The sequence below is a fragment of the Lissotriton vulgaris genome, chromosome 9 (assembly GCF_964263255.1).
Source record: "Lissotriton vulgaris chromosome 9, aLisVul1.2, whole genome shotgun sequence".
NCBI classification, from domain to species: Eukaryota; Metazoa; Chordata; class Amphibia; order Caudata; family Salamandridae; genus Lissotriton; species Lissotriton vulgaris.
Window position 1 is genome coordinate 1,136,676,671 of NC_141697.1, and position 12,530 is coordinate 1,136,689,200.

Here is a 12,530-nt window from a genome sequence, read left to right on the forward strand (position 1 = left end):
TTTGTGTAGTCTAAGGGGTCATTCTGGGGGTAGTGCTTTAGGGTTTAGGGTAGTGCAGTGGTGTTTGTGTAGTGTATGGGGCAGTGTTTTAGGGTTTATGGTAGTGCAGAGGTGTTTGAGTAGTGTAGGGGGTAGTGCTCACCAGGGAGTTAACTGATAGTCTACTGCAGGTATTGAAAGTGATTCTTCAGTCTGCATGTCAGAATTTTCAAATTAAATAGAAGCCGATTTAAGATCTCTCTTAAAACATGCCCTAATTTTTCTTTCTACAACACTAACCATAATTTCTATGACACAATGAACCCCCTCATTTTATTTCTTTTTAAATTACATTTTTTAAGTGTTACCAGTTTCTTCCAATCAAGATGGCTTCAGGTTTGCCATATTTTTGTCATTAGTAAGGCTGTTAGCGCTCTAGTTGTTCTTTAGAACACTCTGGGAAGCTGCAGTAGAACACAAAGCAATCAACTGACAGTCTGCTCCTGCTGAAATATAACAGGAAGATATTTGAGAGTTCACTTAAAACATGTCCTAATTTTTCTTTCTGCAGCACTAACCATAATTTCTATGACAAAATAAAACCCCTTATTTTGTTTCTTTTTAAATTAAATGTTTTAAGTGTTACCAGTTTATTCCAATCAAGATGGCTTCAGGTGTGCCATTATTTTGTCATACGTAAGACTGTTAGCGCTCTAGTTGTTCTTTAGAACACTCTGGGTAGCTGCAGTAGATCACAAAGCAATCAACTTTTTAGGCTGCTTCTGTTGAAATATAACAGGAAGATATTTGAGATCTCACTTAAAACATGTCCCAATTTTTCGTTCTACAGCACTAACCATAATTTCTAGTACAAAATGAGGCCCCTCATTTTATTCCTTTTTAAATTAAATGTTTTAAGTGTTACCAGTTTATTCCAATGAAGATGCCTTCAGGTGTGCCATACCTTTGTCATTAGTAAGGCTGTTAGTGCTCTAGTTGTTCTTTAGAACACTCTGGGAAGCTGCAGTAGAACACAAAGCAATCAACTGACAGGCTGCTCCTGTTCAAATATAACAGTAAAATATTTGAGATCTCGCTTAAAACATGTCCTAATTTTTCTTTCTGTAGCACTAACCATCATTTCTATAACAAAATAAACCCCCTTATGTTGTTCCTGTTTAAATTAAATGTTTTAAGTGTTACCAGTTTATTCCAATCAAGATGGCTTCAGGTGTGCCATAATTTTGTCAATAGTAAGGCTGTTAGCGCTCTAGTTGTTCTTTAGAACACCCTGGAAAGCTGCAGTAGAACACAAAAGAATCAACTGGCAGTCTCTGCCCTTGTTGGATATACATGTTTTACTGAGAATGTCAGACTTCATTATCACATGACTGAGAAAGATAATGTGAATTTACAGAAAATATGATCTCATTTTAGCTTCTGGAGCACCTCCCAAACCTTTATGGGACAAGAATGAGAAAATAGTTTTCTCTCAAACATGATTCATGATATCCCAGCAGAAGGATTTTTCACATGGTAAAATCACCTTAGTACACACCACAATTCCTAAAATAAGAATGGTACCATCAACAAAAGATGTAGAATGTAACTAAAGTCTTAAAACCTTCTATTAACTGCAATAATGTATATTGGTCCCAAGTTGGCTGCCAGCACTTCTTGGATGAAGTGCTGACAGCCAATCAGATCTCACGATGAGATGTGTCGTTAGGTTCCGCCTAGATATATATGTACATTTTTCCTTCAATAATACTGAACAGATTTACACTATTTAAGCAAAAGGCATGAGTCTGAACTAAGGACTATCTCTTTGTCAAATTTGGTTTCAAATTTGGTGTAATTCCGTTCAGCAGTTCAGACTGTGGCCGCGTTGAACCGTTCCTATGGAAAATTGCATGGGGAAAATACGTTTTGGGACCCCCCTTTTTTCTTGGCCCCCGCTTCACGAATCACCCAAGACTTTAAGGATAGGAGTGGAGCGGGCCTGGCCATTAGTTTTGAGAATTTTGCGAAGATTCGTTAACCCGCGCCAAAGTTATTCCAAATAGAATGTTGCAGATTTCCTATTGAAAATAGGACCTAAATATAACTACCTACTGGCGACCGCCAGTAGGTATATATAGTTAGGATTTTTTTGAATAGGGATTTCTGCAAATTCTATGTTGAATAACTTTGGCGTTGATGGACGGAATTTGTTGAAATTTTCAGGAATATGGCACATTTTGTTTCTGAGCGTCGCCTGAAAGTTTGGGGGGGTTTCGTGAAGTGGGGGCTGAGAAAAAAGGGGGGTCCCAAAACGTGTTTTTAACATTGAGTTTTCTGAGTTGGACTCACTTTTAGCTCGAACGGCTGCATGGATTTCTATGAAACTTGGCAAAATTGTAGGGACTGGTAGTCCGATGTGCCTTTGCTAGGTCTCAAGATATGTGCTCTAGTGGATTTTGAGTAATTTAGGTTCAAAAAAATATATATATCTGTAAGCGCGCCCCGGTACGCGCACCGGGGAGCGCTCCGGGCGCGCTACCCGACTTGCGCGCGGAAAGCTGATTGGCTCTCGGGTGTCTGTAAACATTCTAAACAGTCCGGAGCGGCCGCCATCTTGTGTCTCGGTAGGATCGAGACACAAGAGGTGGCCAAAACAAAGGAGGAAATGACCATATGGGGGCAGAGGTCCGGGGAGCGTACTATGGGAAAAAAGAATGATATACTTTTCAAATATTGTATGTTTATTAATTGTTCTTTTTGTTGTTTTTTTTTTTATTTAAGTACCAACATGTAGGTACCAATGCAGAGTCTAAAATTTAATATACACCGTCTTTTTTGTAGATATCTTGCATGTTGTTTCAGAAGTTATTGTGGTATATGGAATTCATACCATAGTCTGTCAGGAAAGCAGAAACAATATGGAGGCAGGACATGATAAAGAGATGTTAAATACACATTGGAGATAATATAGTTGGAGAAAGGAAGTAACTATGAGCAAACTTACTATGTAACACAAAAAAGTTGCACAGTATATTTTAAGTCTCACTTTATATTATATCTTTTTGGGTACTATTTCATAATTTTCATATAAAAAAGAATAATGTCTCAAACAATTTTAACTTTTAAAAATTTAAATTTACTGTTGTGATTGTTCAAAATCTAAAAGAATTTGCAACATTAATTCATCTGGTATGTCCTCCTTTTCATTCCATCCTCAATTTCTTCAACACATTTAATTAAGTCTTGGTCTACAGTGTATTCCAAAAGTCTATTTCTTCTTTGTCTTCCTTTGGATTGTTTTCCATTTTAATTTGAAATGAAATATTATTTTCATTCTGTTGTGCTTCCATTTTCTTGCTGTAAATTGCATAAAAAATAAATATATCAGTAGAGATAGGGCACTGTTGGGTTTAAGTTCAGACAGGTACTTGTGAGTTTTTAACAGTGAAGTTATCTTTGGGCAGTGTATGGTTTCTGGCAGGAAGTAGAACTATTAAAAAGTGCCTGTGATGAAGTCTAAGTAAATTCATAATTATACCACAGAAGCCTAACTCAATCAATAATTTAAATAAATAAGCCTTTCTCAATGTCTAACTCTTATAGAGGGACAGTATATAACTATCTGAAAACGTTTTACAAAATTAACTTAAAGTGCATAACATAGTTCTCCTTTCAAATTAACAACTTACCTTCTTCAAAGTAGTTGAAGTTTTCTGTCAAATTCTTTTCCAAATGTACCTTAGGTAGTGTTAGTCAAAATGGCTGTGTTTCCCTCTCATCTTTTATATATATTCATGTACTTAACCAATCAAATGTCAGCACATAAAAATACCAAAATGTAAGTAACATTTTAATTGGTTAAAAATTCAAACAGTTTCATATGTGTTTTTGTCATATAATTTACCTCAGGATATTTAGACAGGGCTACAGCCCAAATGGTTCAATGGAATACCACCAAATTTGGGTAAATGGTAGGGATTGCTATGTAGTAGGGCCTATTCTATATTTGATGAAAGTGTCTCCCGTGGTTTTTCTGTAAATTACTTTCCCACCTTTTTTTAGCAAGCGCTTACCGGTGCGCGCCCCGGTACGCGTACCCGCAGCGTAACGGGAGTCCTCCATTTTGTGTTTCGGTAGAATTGAGACACAAGATCGAGGGCAAACAATGTTTGGAATGGGTAGAAGGGGGCAGGGAAGACACTTCCTGACCCTCTAGGTTTTCTGAGGGGGGCTTAGGATGCTCATACAGGCAAAAAAAAAGAAATTAAAAAAAAATTTCACGTGGGGAGCGCCCGGTACGCGCACCGGTAAGCGTACCGGGGAGCGTACTTTGGAGAAAAATAGTGAAAAAAGTTAGAAAAAGATAAACGTTCTGAATGATCAGAGGTAGGGTAGCTATGAAAAGAGCTTTTGGGTTCTGTGGCTGATTTAGGTACCTACAAGTAGGTTCCAATGCACAGTCTAAAATTCAGGAGGAATATTCTATTCCCCTCATCTGAGAAGTGCACACCATCTCCTCTGTAGATGTCTTGTATGTTGTAACGCAAGTTGTTGTTGTATATTGAACCCATTCTAAAGTCTCTCATGTAAGCAGAAACAGATTTATTCACATGTTTCCGTGCTTTCTCAAATTGTGGACAAAATTGGTTGGACCAGTTCCATTTCTGTCTTTGGCATATATTGGAATATACCAAGGCAGTTTGGGGAAAAAGTGTCATCAATGGATGAAAGGTGTCCTTTAAAAGCATTTCCAGACCAACCCCAGTCATAGTGCCCAAATCATTTCCACCACAGTGCACTATTAAGAGGTCAGGGTTTGGCAGATGCATAATTTTTTTTTAATAAATACATATAAAATATATTTTTCCTTTAAAAGAAGAATACATTTTACAGCTTTTGATATTTGCTAATAAAAAACCATTGAAATTCACTGAAAAAACCATAGGTTATAGACCATATATAGTTAGGAATTAGCATTTATAAAACCTTGAAAATTCACTGAAAAAAACATAGGTTATCCATACTAATAATATAAAGAGAGAGCCCAAACCTTTGAGGCGGGTAATCTCAGGAACCACAGCACCAATCACAACACCCAATACAGTGTTGGAAAGGGCAGTTGCAGCAGAAGGACATAGGCTATACAGACGCCCACCATATACATTTAAAAGGTAAAAGAACCGTGCCAGCAAAGTAGTCCCTTGTGGGCGTGTCTGCGTTGTGCTGTGGGCGTGTGCTGGGGGTATGTGCTGGGGGCGTGACAAAAACTGGGGGCGTGTGGTACGTTCCACCCTTCAGGCCATGTCTTATATTGTGTGCTATTCCCACCCTGCTCCCTTTAAATACCCCTGCACCCCATGATCATAACCCACCCTTACTCAAAATACCCCAACACCCTTAAACACTAACCCATCTTAACCCTATAAATATACCCTGTACCCCAAAACCCAAACCTATCCCTTAACCCTAAAAATACCCCTTTACCCCCAAACCCAAACCTAGCCCTGAACCCTATAAATACCCCTGTACCTCAAAACCCAAACCTACCCCTGAACCCTAAAAATACCCCTGTACCCCAAAACCCAAACCTAGCCCTGAACCCTAAAAATACCACTGTACCCCAAAACCCAAACCTAGCCCTGAACCCTTAAAATACCCCTATACCCCAAAACCCAAACCTACCGCTAAACCCTAAATTACCCCTGTACCCCAAAACCCAAACCTAGCCCTGAACCCTAAAAATACCCCTGTACCCCAAAACCCAAACCTACCCCTGAACCCTAAAATACCTCTGTACCCCAAAACCCAAACCTATCCCTAAATCCTAAAAATACCCCTATACCCCAAAACCCAAACCTAGCCCTGAACCCTATAAATACCCCTGTATCTCAAAACCCAAACCTACCCCTGAACCCTAAAAATACCCCTGTACCCCAAACCCCAAACCTAGCCCTGAACCCTAAAAATACCACTGTACCCCAAAAACCCAAACCTACCCCTGAACCCTAAAATACCCCTGTACCCCAAAACACAAACCTAGCCCTGACCCCTTAAAATACCCCTGTACCCCAAAACCCAAACCTACCCCGAACCCTAAAAATACCCCTCTACCCCAAAACCCAAACCTAGCCCTGAACCCTAAAAATACCCCTGCACCCCAAAACCCAAACCTACCCCTGAACCCTAAAATACCCCTGTACCCCAAAACCCAAACCGAGCCCTGAACCCTTAAAATACCCCTGTACCCCAAACCCCAAACCTACCCGAACCCTAAAAATACCCCTGTACCCCAAAACCCAAACCTAGCCCTGAACCCTAAAAATACCTCTGTACCCCAAAACCCAAACCTAGCCCTGAACCCTAAAAATACCCCTTTACCCCAAAACCCAAACCTAGCCCTGAACCCTAAAAATACCCCTGTACCCCAAAACCCAAACCTACCCCTGAACCCTAAAAATACTCCTATATCCCAAAACCCAAAACTATATCTGAACTCTTAAAATACCCCTGTACCCCAAAACCCAAACCTACCCCTGAACCCAAAAAATACCCCTGTACCCCAAAACCCAAACCTAGCCCTGAACCCTAAAAATACCACTGTACCCCAAAACCCAAACCTACCCCTGAACCCTAAAATACCCCTGTACCCCAAAACACAAACCTAGCCCTGAACCCTTAAAATACCCCTGTACCCCAAATCCCAAACCTAACCCTGAACCCTAAAAAATACCCCTGTACCCCAAAACCCAAACCTACCCCTGAACCCTAAAATACCCCTGTACCCCAAAACACAAACCTAGCCCTGAACCCTTAAAATACCCCTGTACCCCAAAACCCAAACCTAACCCTGAACCCTAAAAATCCCCCTGTACCCCAAAACCCAAACCTACCCCTGAACCCTAAAATACCTCTGTACCCCAAAACCCAAACCTCGCCCTGAACCCTGAAAATACCCCTATACCCCAAAACCCAAACCTAGCCCTGAACCCTTAAAATACCCCTGTACCCCAAAACCCAAAACGTCCCCTGAACCCTAAAAATACCCATATACCCCAAAACTATATCTGAACCCTTAAAATACCTCTGTACCCCAAAACCCAAACCTACCCCTGAACGCTAAAAATACCCCTATACCCCAAAACCCAAACCTAGCCCTGAACCCTAAAAATACCCCTGTACCCCAAAACCCATACCTATCCCTAAACCCTAAAACTACCCCTGTACCCCATAACCCAAAACTATATCTGAACCCTTAAAATACCCAAACACCCCAAAACATATACCTCAGTACCCCAAACAATATACCCCTATACCCATACTTACCTTATCCAAACATTTTAAAAAAACATGCTTTTACCATTCATGCATTTACAACGAATTTTGTTGTAAATGTATGCGTAGTAAAAGCATATAAAGTGTAATGCCATACGTTATAATGGCATTGCGGAGTCATGGTACTTTCGTAATGAAAGTATGCGAAGTGATGGTATGCGGAAAGGAAGTTGCGGAATAATCGGTGTTTACCCTCCCCCGGTAAGTACATTGGTGGCACGGCAGCCCACATCTCCAGCAACATACTCATATTTTTTCACCACCCATTTGAAAAATGCACAGGTCTCTCTTATTGATGGCCAGCTCCAACATACACTTTTAGACACACCTCCCGCCACAAGTTCTAGAATTGCGAACTTTTGAGCTGGGGAGCTACGTTCGAATCTCGGCATCAGCTCAACATCCTGTGTTTCCAGGCAAATCGCTTTGTCTCCCCGTGCCTACCACAAATGAATGTGTTCTTCTGTAATGTAAATTGTGCTCATGCCATGTTGTCGAGTTTGCGCTATATAATATTGCAAAGAAATATAAAGTAGGGAAACTCGAGTTCACACACTACTGAACGCGCACTCTTAAGTGCATCAGCAGTGCACCGTGAATCGGAGCGTTTCACAGGCCTGTCACAGATAAGAAATGCTATCAAAACGAAATCCTACAAAACAATATACTACTGGCCGGCAGCAATTCATACGCGGACAACGTCGGCACGGGCTGCTATCAACAATGAAATCATAAACCAAGGACTTATAGAAATTGAAGACTCACTGTATCTATTAAGCGAGAAGTCCTTACAAGATTTCAGCCTGCCGCCAGCGGTCCGAACTAACCTAACTGGATACCACAATATCGCTACCACACACAATATTCCAGAGCTAAATAACTACCTTGCTCAACACTTGCCTAACTTAGTTCCAGATCAACAACTCGCCTACAACACCATAGTTGATAGTGTTGAAAAGAAGCAAGGCAAACTATTGTTCATAGACGCCCCCGGTGGCACAGGAAAGACTTACCTAATCAACCTCATACTTGCCAAAGTTCGATCTTCTGGGAATTTGGCTCTAGCTGTTGCTTCATCTGGATTAGCTGCCACTTTGCTAACAGCTGGGAAAACAGCATATTCTACCTTTGAACTGTCTCTAACAGTTTCCCTGGAAAGGGATTCAATATGCTCTATTCGGAAAAACGGACCTTTGAGGACACTGCTTCAAAATGTGTCTCTTAAAATGTGGGACGAATGTACAATGATCCTAAAACCATTGCTGCTTAGCCTTTTTTTACCCGGACAACGTCGGGACGGGCCGCTAGTAGACCATATATAGTTAGTAATTAGCATTTACAAAACCTTATTTTACTCACACAAAACCATTGAAATTCGCATATATAGTTAGTTGCACTAACTATATATTGCGCACTCGCAATCCACTAAATTAAATAAAGAGGCGTCTCCTACCTCGTCCTCCTGGGAATCTGTCTCTTCTTTTCTTGGGAAGGAGGTTTTGTGCATCAATTCAGCGCCACCCAGGGGCGCTTCACAGAGACCCCCATCGCGCTATGGGGAAACCAGCCTCACTGGGACTTTGGACTCCTGCAGTTCGTGTATGTTGCCAGCGTTTGCTGGACAGGCTGGGAACCCGCCATTGAAGCCAAGGAGGAGTGTGAGCAGTTTTGGGGTTATTAATCCCATGCTGGGTAGGGCTCACTGTGGCTCGTCCCCTGCTTTACGGACTCTCAGGTCGATGTGGTTGCGGTGGTCAAGGGGGACCGGAGGAGGCACTTACTAGTTGGAAACTCCAAAGCAAGACGGACATTCAGTTTCCTAAGACATCACGCTTTTCCCCTGTCAGCCCGCAATGACTTTGTACATTCCAGTCATTCCCCTGCACCTTGGTCCCTAACATCTATCCTGCTGCATTCTGGGACTGGTAGTTTCGCGCCACACTTGGAACTACTCACAGGTGCGAGGACTTCAGCAGAAGGGCGGAGCTGACATGCTCTAACAAGCATATCTGAGAGGAACTCACATACAGCGTGGTGCTTCACCTACGGGACGCTTTGGGCGCTGAGGAAGGCAGTTTTGCTGCCGAAATGCATTCGCAAGGTTACCAATAAAGAGGCGTCTCCTACCTGGTCCTCCTGGGAATCTGTCTCTTCTTTTCTTGGGAAGGAGGTTTTGTGTATATATATATATATATATATATATATATATATATATATATATATATATATATATATATATATATATATATATATATATATATATATATATATATGTGTAGCAGTTGTGACCCACTGTCGGCGCCGGCGCTCTGTCTGTGGCGTGGTGCGTGTTTTCTACGACGGGGTCAGTCATTGGAATATGCTCCAGTTTCCCCGAGGGGAGAAATGAAAACGCACTCCCTCGTCTTGATTTGTAGTTCCAACGGCTTTATTCCATCCTTAACCCAACGCGTTTCGCCTCTCACGAAGCTTGCTCACAGGATGTTGAGCTAATTACTAAGTCCTTCTTTTAACACTGTGACACAGGTGTCTTCCTGTGTTACAACCAGGTGCATGCTGGTTAATGTAGTGCGCACTATATCAACATGTAATGTATGTGTTCTTGTAAAGCGCACTGCTGCCCTGAGGCGTCGTGGCGCTGTAGACCGCTGGGGAACCCGTCCTGGCTATCCCTGTGAGATGGTCCCTACTGGGTATCTCCAAGGTGAAACCAGGCATCCCCGGCGAATGTGGGGGGTCGTTGTAGAGATGAGGCAAGCTAATGCCCAGAGTTGCCGAGTGTGATCCCTGGTTAGAGTAGGCACTGAGGCGAGAATTATTGAGTCCGCTGGCCCTGGTCCATGACCCTGCCGCGTCGGGAATTGAACCCTGGTCCCAGGCCGTTCTCTGCTTCCGGGTCTGCCGCCTCTAACCAGTGAGCCACACCACTCCACACATCACCAGAATGCTCGAAATGTGTGTCCTTTAAAAACAAAAGAAAGGAGAGTGCACTCTTATTGGATTGCAGAGTATTTTACAATATCTCCTCTTTGGTGAGTTAAGTTCTTAATGAATCTCTCTAGTGAGATAAGTCATATAGTCCTCTTGTGCCATCCGGTGCTGTCTGCAAATTCTCTGTAGTGTATTCATCCCCCTCTGGTGGGCGAATGACTGCAGAGCTTCGGGGTCCCAATTCATTGTTGTTTAGACATCATTTCTATCCTTAAAGATGTACATAAAGTTCTTCCGTGAGATTCAGACCTCTAGGTTCGAGAGTCCTGAAATTGATGATATGTTTCGACTCTTTTCTCCTTAGGATTTTTAGACAGTCTCCTCCCCTTTCTGTGAGAGGTATCTGCTCTACGGCGCAGTATTTAAGGGATTCCCAGTTGCTGTTGTGGAATTGTTCCATGTGTTTCGCCACAGCGTTCAAGTGGTCTTCGTTGGCCGTTGCTCTCGTATGCTCTAGAATTCTCTTTTTGGCTTCAAAGGTTGTGCTGCCTATATATTTTTTGTGGCACGGACACTCTATTAGTTACACCACATATGAGCTTTTGCAGGTTAGATGCTGGTGTATTTTCCACTTTGTACCCTTTCTGATTTAAATTTCTTTTGTTGTTTTAGCAATCTTGCACACTTTACAGTGTCTACACAGGAAAAAGCCTTTTAGTTGTAGCCAGCCATTTTTCGGTGTTTCCTTGTAATGGCTGTATACTAGTTGGTCCCCCAGGTTCCTTGCCCTTCTGTATATGATGTTAGGGTGATCACCTATGATTTGTGCTAGCTTAGGATCTGCTTTGAGAATTGGGCAGTGCTTTTGTATGATTTTAGATAGTTTGTTGTTTTCGGCACTGTGAGTCGTTATCAATTTTATTACATCTGTGTCTTCTTCATCTTCTTTCTCTTTGTGAAGGATTTCTTTTCGATCCTGTACTAGTACTCTGTTCAAACTTTGTTCCACCACTTTTTTTGGGTAGCCCCTTGCCAGGAACCTCTTGCTCGCGTTTCTGCTGTGTAATTGAAATTCATCATTGTCCGAGCAGTTTCGCCTTAACCGCAGAAATTCTCCATAAGGGATGCTCCATTTGAGATTTTTGTTGTGGAAGCTATCCCCATGAAGAATGGCGTTTGTGGCCGTTTTTTTTCGATGTAAGGTAGTTTGCAGGGTTCCATTTCCAATATAAATCTCTGTGTCCAGAAAGGTCTCCCTCTCTGAACTTATTTCCCATGTGAATTTTAGATTTGTGGTGGTGTTGTTAAGTTTCTCAAAGTACAACGAGAATTCCTCCGTGGTGCCATCCCAAATTAGTAGCAAATAATCGATGAATCGCAGCCATAGAATAACTTTCTCACGCCATTGATCATTTGTGGTGTGCCACGCCAGATGTTGCTCAAACCAGCCCATGGTCAGATTGGCATAGTTCGGCGAGAATGAGAAGCCCATGGCACAGCCTTTTATTTGTTTGTAGACTTTTTTGTCGAACAAGAAGATGTTTTGATTCAGGCATAAAGAGATCATTTCATTTAACATCTCATTATGGTCTCTGTATTTTATGTTACGTTTGGCAAGATAGTATTTGCAAGCTTTTGTCCCTACTTGATGTTCTATATTAGTGTACAATGACACAACGTCCATCGTGATCAGTTTGTAGTTTGGCGACCATGTGACAGTTTCAAGTTTTTTCAAAAGATCCGTCTTATCCTTTAAATAGGATGGTAGTTTTTTTACCAGTGGGGCCCAAAAACTGGTCAATGTAGTTTGACAAAGGCTCCATTAATTAATTTTTTGCAGAAACTATAGGCCTGCCGGGTGGATTTTGCGTGTCTTTGTGCACCTTCGGCAGGTGATAGAAGGTTGGCAAGATTGGATTTTTGTTGTCTAAGTATTTCAGCTCTTGGTCGTCTATTAGGCCTTGTGCATGCCAATTTTTAAGCTTCTTTTGTACTGTTAGTTGTAGTTCCTTTGTAGGCTCTATCTCCAGTTCGATGTAGCATTCTTTATCCATTAATTGGCATTTGGCCTCGGCAACATAGTCTGATTTCTCCATAATGACGACATTTCCGCCTTTATCGGCAGGTTTGATTTCTATCGTTTTGTCCTCAAGTTTTTTTGAGCGTTTCTGCTTGATGTTTTGTCAAATTATGTTTGCTCCTGTTCGGTGTCAGTTTGTATAAGTCTTCCACTACCTGTTCTTGGAAAAGATCAATTTTATTTCCAGGAGGGAGTTGTGGCTTGA